The sequence below is a fragment of the Anoplophora glabripennis genome, unplaced genomic scaffold (assembly GCF_000390285.2).
Source record: "Anoplophora glabripennis isolate ALB-LARVAE unplaced genomic scaffold, Agla_2.0 scaffold135, whole genome shotgun sequence".
Classification (NCBI taxonomy): domain Eukaryota; kingdom Metazoa; phylum Arthropoda; class Insecta; order Coleoptera; family Cerambycidae; genus Anoplophora; species Anoplophora glabripennis.
The window spans coordinates 953,652-964,429 of record NW_019416236.1 but is presented as its reverse complement, the minus strand read 5'-3'; positions in this window follow the sequence as shown (position 1 = coordinate 964,429).

Here is a 10,778-nt window from a genome sequence, read left to right as displayed (position 1 = left end):
ACTAGCGAGTAAAAGATTTAAATATAAACAATTATGCTAAGGCCCCACAGAAAGTTGTATAAGCTATTTTAGCGATTTATAACGTTCTTTGCGTTATTAGTTTTTTAAGCAGCCTTACAGAAAGTCCACCTAAAAATCCGTATTGGGTACCTGGGTCTCTATGGGTACATCAAATGAACCAAGATCGATAAAGAGCGAATACCATATACTGTTTCACTATATACTTACGACAATTTTTTAGGAAAATTACAGATTGATTCTTAAACTTTTGCTATAATAAACATTTAAAAGAATTAAACACCTCTTGCAAAGGACGTCGTTTCATTGAAGGAAAGTTATTTCACCAATGGTTCAAGTGCGAGTATTAAACACCATGACATCCCTCTAAATAATTTTTTTGGATAGCACAATTTGAATTATTTTATATAATTAGTAGCATTCTAGATGTACTTGTTGAACCAATTACGATAATCTAATTCCAGTTCGTAACCCATGGCCTGAGGTCACTATTTTTTAAAGAGATATTTCAGAAAATCACTTTGCGGACTTTTTTTTTATAAAAATCTAATTATTATCCTTAATAAGCACCACAATTATTTTCATAATTTTAGGTAAGGCCTAAAATTCTCAACAATACGCAGACTGGTATTAACCAGTTATAATCAACAGTGTTAGCCAATTTTCAATATTTTCAGATACGTCCAAATTGTAGACATTTAAACTGAAATAGAAACAACACATCTGAAACTTCAAACCAGCATAAAAAATATACTAAATTCTTGAAAGGACCCTGCAGAATCCTTATGGAAAGTAGCTTTCGGCATTTTTTTAAAGCTTTGCTATTTGATAGTTCCGATCGCGTGGAACAAAAGTCTCAATGTGCACAAAGTCTGAAAGTTAAATTTTTTCTCACACAAAGGCTGCAAAATTGTTGACACCGATGCGATCGAAACTAACAAAATTTTGAACAAGAGACAGAAGGCCGCAATAAGGAGCTACTATGAATGTAATTTTACAAAAAAGAATAATTGCTGTATTCTTACTATGCAGCGTAAAAGGGAAAAATCAACTTTCAGGGGTCGTAGATCCAAAACAAAGTACTTTCAGACTTTGTGCACATTGAGACTGTTGATCCATACGATCAGAACTATCACATATCAAAGCTTAAAAAGAATTAGCCGGAAGCCACTTTCTATAAGGATTGTGCGGAGTCCTTTGAGATACAGTAGTTTTAAGATTACCTGCGTGGACAGATTTTTAATAAAAAAATCCTTGATTTTCCGAAAAATCGTAAAAAAAGCAAAAGCATGAAATGAGGACATCTCATAAACGAACCACAGTGAATATAAATATTGCCGAAGTTATTGCCTACGTATCTCGATGTTTTATATTTACTACCGCTTTCTTGGTCTCTACAAATTTCGATACCTTCATTTAGTAGAATCCGCGCTGAGACTTGTACTTCCACATACAATATTTCCTTGATGGCCCAACCTGTACCCAACAATAAATTTTACATAAGTAAACGACCTTCATTTCTATTTTTGCAATGATTACTTACCAGAAAGTATACGCTGTTTATTCCAGTATTAGCATCAAAGTCACATTTATTAGCCATTTTACGTCAGTTGGAAGTTGAATTTTGGATCTGCAGAGTACTTACAAAATACATAAAATACCTTAAACCATGTCTAAACCAATAACTATAACCTATAACTATAATCTAATAAACGAAAATTGAGTTTTACATACTACACTATTCAATTTGCTAGCCGACGGTCGGCCGGTTGTGTGACTTGCCCATCCAATGCATGGGCAATCTGAAGTTGACGGGCGATGAACCTATACACGGCTCGATTTTACACCAAAATCCTATCAAATCGGTACAAGCGTGGACAGTGTGTAGATTGCGTAAGTGTATCAAGGGATTAAAGTGTGTAGTGTGTTTTTTAATCCTGAATCTAGATAATAAGAACTCCATCGTTCTGTAAAATGATGCACAAGCATTATTTCTAAGCGACAGATCAGGTAGGTATACATTTACAAGTTAAATAAACCCAAAAATACTTTAAAAAAGTGTGACGATTGGTGTTTTTAACCCTTTTCTATAATAATAATTGAAAAATCTGCTACAAATATAATTTATAAATTAAAACATTTTTATTATTTCAATGGTATGTACCTAGTTACAATAAAAATAATACATACTTAATAGTATATTAAGCATTAAGAACGGTAAGGGTAATTTACCGTTCGAAGACAATGTTTGGAGGCTGAGCAAAGCAAAGCCTCCAATTTTGTCTGAGAACGGTATAACTCTTAACTTTCGTGATGCTTATACTATATTTTACACGACCGCAATAAACGAAAACGAAATTATATATACGTATTTAATTTTTTATGTAACGTTAAAAATGACCTTTCTGAATAAATTTGCGAAGCAGATTTTTTGAAATCTACTGATGTTTATTGTTGTCACGGCTTTCTTAATTGACGAAATTGACAGTTCTATAATAGAATAGAAATTGAAAAAAACATGTACTGCTCTAATTTCTGTAAGGAATTGTACAAACTGTACATTTAATTTCAACATTAATAAATAGATTTAAAATACATCTTTCTTTTATATCAATTACCCACATTTAAAACTGAATTCTAGAAAACTCATTTCAAATCAATGCGATGTTGAAAATGTATATTTTGACAGTTATTCACTTACCGTTCTAGAACGGTAAGTGAATTACTTACCGTTTTGTTAGCCTTAGCAACCAGTAAGCGCATCCTACTGTCGTAGAAACAAACATGGTAAGTGAACAAAAAAAGCTTGATCGTGCAAAAAATTACTTTTCCGCCTAACTGGTAAAGAGCATGAAAATATTGTCTGTAATTATTTATTTGTGAAGTTTTAGTACTTTATTTAAGTAAGATATTTCTGTTTAGGCAAAATTAGGTTTATAAAATGAACCCCTTGACTGATCCTTTTAGGGCAAGAGGAGATTTAATCATTTATTTCTTCTTTTTAGTGTGGTAGAAGTACCCAATTAAATAAAAACTGTGTGTGAAACTAGACAAGTTCCTTATCAAGCCATTTACGAATATTGCTTTGTTTTGTAACAGTTGCTTAAAATGTTGAAAACAACAGAAATAGAATTCGCAAAGCACTTTATTCGTCTTCTGTGAGTTCGGTTTTAGAGAGAAAATAGCAAAATTGTATCCTAGATTTATCGTCAGTTCATATTGAAACCGCTTGTTAAAATGCAGGTTCTTGAAAATTTAAAAAAAACGAACTTGACATTCTTTATTAAAAAAAACATACCTATATTCAGCTAATTCAAATTAAACAATTTTTTCAAGAAAAAAATTTATAAAATGAAGTCAAACAATATTTGTCGATACTAGAAACCTAGGTAAGAAAGAAATATTTAACCCCACAGACAATGGGCTACTGGCTACTGGCTACATGCTTCAACTAGCATTGAAACAATAACTAAAAATGGTATGTCTAAATACAAGGTGTTAATGAAATAAGTACTCAAAAGTATGTAAAATGTGTCGAAATATGATGAAAACCTTAGTAGAGTTTTTGTCAATGGCGGCCCCTAAGGGAGATACAGCCCCTTGAGGGGGTAACTCAGGAAACAGTTTTTATTTCATAACTTCAAAACGGTTTAATATTAAATCACGAAATTTTGGGGTTATATTACTATTTATATGCTTAATAACCGGCATAACATACAAATTAAAATTTGCTGCAGGGGCGTAAGAAAATGCGGGACCTTGAGGCAAATTTTACAATTTTTTTTTGTACACAATTTTTTCCGCTTTCTGAACCAAAATTATGAAAATTTATCATATTTTGTTAGATTTTAATAGCACGAGCCGTTTTCTAGTAAAATCCATTTCCATAATTCATTACTTGCTTAAAAATTCTTACTATACTGCAAAATAAATGTATCAAATTGTGCCATGAGAAAATTACTAGGTATTTTTATTTAATTTTGCTTTTATACTATTATTATCGTAGTTATTATGTAACTGTTAACTAAATTAGGGTTTAATATCACAGTTAAGTAGATAGTTTTGTAGTAAACAGTAACATAAATAATTTTAAATGATAAAATGTTATTAATATTATTTTTATTTGAGAAACAAAAAATACCAAAAAAAAGACCTATGAAACATAAAATTTTTATTGTAAATGTAATTTCACCATTGAAGGTAATATTGCATTATGAGCTAATTCAGACACGGCAGAAACCGCGCCGCTCCAAACCTCACGGAGCTTATTTATGTTACCGTTTTCGAATTTGCTCACACCTGCCCGTCGCGGATAGGTGATCCGCGCGGATTCCTCTGTATCTAAACTAGTAGCCCTATAATAATTTAGTTTATTCTGTTTATTAAAGTATCTAAATCCAATGTTCTTAGATTGGAATATTGATTAGATAATCTAATCAGTAATTAACATATTTGACTTTGATACCTCTGTTAACTGTCATAAATAGTAATTTTCTCATGGCACAGTTTGATACATTTATTTTCAGCAGGAATTTTCCAGCACGTAATGAATTATTGAAATGGATTTTACTAGAAAACGTCTCATGCTATTAAAATGTAACAAGTGTACATTTTTTATGCAAAATATGATAAATTTTCATAATTTCGGTTCAGGAAGTAGAAAAAATTGCGTACAAAAAAAAATTTTTAAAAGCCTCATGATCCCGCATTTTCTTACGCCCCTGTAGCAAATTTTAATTTGTATGTTATGCCGGTTATTAAGCATATAAATAGTAATACAACCTCAAAATTTCGCGATTTAATATTAAACATTTTGAAGTTATGCAATAAAAATTGTTTCCTGAGTTTCCTCTTCAAGGGGCTGTATCTCCCTTAGGGGCCGCCCCTGACAAAAACTTTACTAAGGTTTTCATCATATTTTGACATGTTTTACATACACTCCAATTTTGAGTACTTATTTCTTTAACACCTTGTATAATTAATACAAAAACACATACCTGATAAATTGAAATTGTTAAATAACGTAACAAAGGATTTTCTATTTTATGTTGTTCTTTTATAAAAACCAGGTACTACTGCAGCTTTTTGTTTCCACATTTTACTTAGCATTGTTTCATTAGGTAGCATCCATCTATCGAATTAATAAATATAAATATAACAAAATTATTATGTATAATCCAGTGCCATAGAGTACCATAGTTGTTTCCTGCAATATCAGTAGTCAGGAATCATGTCTATGGCCTTAGAAAACTTTTGCATATCTAGATATTTCTGGTAGCATTGTTCGACTTCATTTGATAAGATTTACAGAAAAAAACAAAGCTGAATTTGTTTAAAGTAGCTTAATGTCCGTATAATAGAGTACAAAATATATTTTTTATTTAAAGAAACAAAGTATTTATATAAAACTCGCTGTTATCTGAAAATAAATTTGCGGATTTCATTATTATACATTGTTCACTAGGATTTATCACATTTATTTTACTTTAATAAGAAAAAGATGTAAATCCTGTAAAAACATTTAAGTAAGTCGTAAGAAATAATACGTAGGTGTTGAGAGCTTCCTTTAAAGTACCTTTCCAAGACTTAACATATCATTTTTAAAACCTTAAACAATGGCATTGGCTCTCCAGGATTGTTTTCTGTACTGAATTATCATGTACCACCAAGACAGATAGCACAGAACAAAAGACCGGACGCACATCGAAAGTTAGAGGCTGAGACATGAGCAACAGTTATTCCCGTACATCGTTATACACCTATAACTGTGCAAATGCTCAGCTCAACTCTTCACTACGGCTGTGCCTCTACTCATGTGTTCTGAGGAACACATTAATATACACGGTGAATCTGGACCCTAGTCCAGAGACAACCATTTTTTAAAATTGCTAATATTTAGAATCACTGACTTTTTTAAAATCCGTACACTTATAAGTACACCGAACTGCTGTCTTCCATTGGTTTCTATCACTTGTCACAACAACAATTATTTCAGTTGTCCCTCCATTAGTCTTAAAACTTTCACATTTAATTTGTGAACTATTCCTGTTTAACTGTCGAAAAGAGGAGACGCCCAAAAACGTATTTCATTTCCCAAAACGTATTTATTAATTAGTATAAAATTGCTTACAAACTACAAATTAAAATTCTAAATCTATTTATTTTGAATAAAATTTACTCTTTTATTTTCTATTTCCCGTCAGTAGATATTGTATACATTTTCCCAGCAAATAAAGTGACGTCTAAAAAACATCATTAATAAGTTTCAGTCATGACGTAATTACGTCAATGTGACATGTACACGAGAAGGGTAGGTCACATCTCAGAGACAATATGACGTCAAAGAGCGTCATAATACGCCGTTTAGGGACGTACTTAAGACCGTTTAAAACAATAACTTTAAGTGATGTGCACACGACATCACTAAATTTGAAACAATTATTTATTATGATTTATTTATACTCCTTGACAAAACCTCACAATAATTAGATAAATATACAGGGTGATCCATTAACGGTAGGGAGCGGCTGTACATAGGGAAAAAAAGTGCTACGATTATGGGGTAAAACATCTATTAACAAATACGGCCAAAAGAAATTAATTTAAAATATTTCCAAGTTTGTAAGTTCACCGCTAAGGGGCGCAACTGCTATAGTATTACAGAAAATTGTCGTTTTTTCGAAATTTCGCTTATATAACCTAAGCTGAAAATACACTTTTTAGATACATTGTTAAACCCTTCACAAGTTTTGTTTGAACTTTTTTTTTCTTATTACCATAGCAAAGCCAGTATGAAGGACGACATTTTGAAATTTTTAAATTGTCATAACTTCTAAATGCCATAATCGATTTCAATAAACGATGGCTCATTTTAAAAAACTATTAATAAAATTTATATGTATGAAATGGGAATAAAAACATTATTTTCCTGCGCAGCGGTAGACGACGTTAATTAGAAAAATTTTGTAATTGTCTCCGTTTACTAAAAAAATTAAATGCAACGATATATATTTTTTTCGTGGCTTGATAGATCATTCATTAAGGAAAACAAATACAAAAACCGGAGGTTGATATCTTTTTCGTTTTCAAGCTATTGCTAAAATAGTGAAGTTGTGCTAAAACATCCTCCTTTATTTAGTTCTCTAAATAACATAGAAGTAGAAGTCCAGCAAGCAACCAGTGGCGGAGTTATAGGGACTCAGACTCATTAAATTATAAAAAAAATTAATACGGCCCTACTGAAAATAAAAAATGGTGCTGTTTTTAGATAGAACAGTTTGTTATTGACAAAAATTGTACATTCACTTTTTTTCCTAACTCTTATAGTTTCATGGCAAAATTGGTTTTTCTGAAGGGTGCTTCTGGATTCTGTCGATAAACTTTAGGAAGACGTTCCTCATAAAACCTAAAAAAATATAATAAAAATATAGGCAACATTTACACGAAGGGGAATTTTAAACCAAAGGAACAACCATATTTGGTCCTACGAGAATCCACGGGCGATAAGGGAACGTAGTTTTCAGCATGAATTCCAATGTAACGTATGGTTGGGTGTGTTGGACAACACTATAGTTGGTCCCTACTTTCTTCCGCATCGGTAAAATACTGACATGTTTACAGAGTTCCTTGAAAATGGTTCAAGATTTGTTAGAAGTTGTTCCGCTTAATACTCGAATGAACAGTTTTTTCAACTAGATGGTTGTCCTGTCCATTTTGGTAGAGGTCCTAGGGAGTGGTTAAACATTAATTATCTTAGAAGATGGATTGTTCATGGAGGACCTGCAGCGTGGCCCGCACGTTCACCGGACTTGACACCAATGGATTATTTCGTTTGGGGTGCTGTTAAACAAAAAGTCTACGAGGTGCCAGTTTATACCCTAGAAGATCTAAGACAACGAATAGTCCAAGCGTGTCGAGAATTAACTCCAATTCAGTGTCGATCGGCCACTACCTTCATAATTAGAAGATGTCGTGCTTGTCTACAGTCCGGAGGTGTCCATTGTGAGCAAAATATTTTTTAAATCATTTCATTTTTGATTCACTTTTCGGTTTGTCTAGGTATAATATTAATTGGTAATTTTTTGGTTGTTTCAGTTTACAAATAAATTTTCATGTATTGTTTGCCATCTTAAGTAGGATTTGGAGGAAAATCAAATAATTGACTTTTTCCACTTGCCTTATTACTGTAATTTGTATCCTAATTTCTATTAAGTATTACCTAATTAAAATTACATCTTAGCTTATAATTTAAATTGTATACTCGTATACATAAATGTGGGAAAGAATGCCGAGATTTTCGTTTTTGGAGTTACATGAATTCATTTGTTTATGGAGAAACTATAAATACCTGAGAAGAACTTTGGCAGCAGATTTTAAATGCTGCAAAGCATTTCGCGTTAAGGATTTATACTTTAAAATAAGACAATGTTTTTAATAATCGCGATGATAAATGTATTGAACCTCTAAGGTGGACATTTTGAGCAATTATTGTCAAAAAGGCATATTTTTTTCTAATGTTTATTATTACTATTACTATTATTATATTACTATTTTACTGTTCATTACAATTTTTTATTCTAAATAAACCCTTGTCTTTGACATTTCTAAATTATTTTCATTATTTCAACTATTAGCATTGGCAGTTTCAAAGTCAAATATATCGGAAACGGTGCGGGACAGCTACTTTCATAAAGTCTACATTTTTTGTGTAAAAAAAGTTGGAAAATAAGAATTTGATACCAAATATGAGATACCTTAAAGTACAATAAAGTTATGTCGTTTACAACACATTCAATCTACGGCAGTTGGCGCCCTGTATGAACTATAACCAAAATGTGAACAAATTTCAATTCCTCTACCCAAAAAACCCCAAACCCCAAAACAAAATATTTGCATTTATTAAGAAATAAATGGAAATAAACTAAAATAATATTTTACATTTAACACCTGTATCTCTTTAACTATCAACTTTCGGACTAAGGTAAGTTCGGATAAATGCAATAATTTTGCTTGGGGAATCCCCATGAATTTTGGCCCATCACCTCGGGACCACCCTGTATACGACACTATAGCAGTTGCGCCCTCTAGCAGTGAAGTTACAAACTTGGAACTATTTTAAATCAATTTCGTTTGGCCGTATTTGTTAATAGATTTGTTACCCCATAATCGTAGCACGACTAGTTTCCTATATGCAGCCGCTCTGTACCGTTAATGGATCATCCTGTATATTATATGAGTAGAAGTTAGATTAGTTCTGATTAAATGCCTCTAAAAATTGTACAAACAAATTTCCGAAGTTCAATCATTACCAAGATATGTTATGCAATTTGTATAAAATTGTGTAGTATTGTGTAATATATATCATAAACGGAGTTTCTTTGTGGAAACACGCTTTCATTAGAAGTATATTATGTTTTAATTTTATATTACATCATTTCCCATTCATTTTCACATTCATGTACTGTGTTAATTGAATTCTAAAACATTTAAAATATGCAATAAATAAAAAAAATCATATAATATAGGCCATAGTTCCTACTTAGTGAACTGCACTATTAAATTTAGGTAAACTTTTTTAAGGCAAGTAAATACTAAAACATTTCAAGACACTTACTAATAAAACAAAAGTTTTAGTAATTAAAAAAAATACTGGAATACATTTGTCATTCATTGGGTTGGGTACCCAGTCATTATAGTTGCCTTATATCACATATCAAATAGAGAAACAACATATTGGTTTATCTACAATTTTTATTTTTAAATACCTAGTGTAAAATACAAAAAAAATAAGTGTTTCGGGTTAAAAAATTCTGTCACATTTTAATGGTGCATCATCCTTTATCAACCCTTTAAAATGATTCAATTGAACTCTACTTACTGTCGATTAATGCTCTTGGTACACTCACATCGTGTACCAAATTTGCTTTTTGTAAGTTCAAGGATAACTGAGATACTGATTTTTTTCGAAATTTGAAACCCCACTTTCTAGGCTTATAACTTCTCAGGGGTGTAGCTTAGTATAAAGGCAAGTTGCGTTAAATCGCCATATTTTGGGTTTCTCTACATGCCCCTACTCTGTGTCGGTTCTTATGCGAAACACCCTGTATAATGTACTTACTGATTAACTGATTCATTGAATCGATTGATAATGGCAAACAACTTCAAACCTGATAAACATCATAAAACACCTACACTAAACGTTGTAAAAGTGGCTAGAAAATAGCTGCTTCGCTTCACCTTGGTGGAACGCTAGCGAAGAGAAGTACAGTAATAAATGTGGCTTGTGTCATTTTAAAGTTGGTTCATTTGTGAAATCGTAGAAGTAGAGTTCGTACGAAATTAACTAATTCTAGAGAATTTGGTTTATTGTTGTTCTATAGTATTCTACTTCTTACAAACAAATTACACTATAAGTTCCATTTTACGATTGGTTTTAAGTATTGACATTGTAAACTAATAAGGTCTATGGTTTTAAGTCATTTTTAAATTTTATTTATTATTGTAAGGTGTAATATGAATTCTAAAATTATTGGAATAATTTTTTATACAACACTTGTATATAATGATACTATAATTTCTTTGGTTTTAAAGGAATAATGTGGCCTATAAGTCACTAGTGAGTTATAAGTCATAAGTCACTAGTAAGTTATGACTTATAACCCACTAGTGACTTATAGAAATCATAAAAAGACAAATGTTTGGTTTATTTCTCTAGTTTTTATTAGAAAACCAATTTGAAACAGTAATAAATCAACAAATAA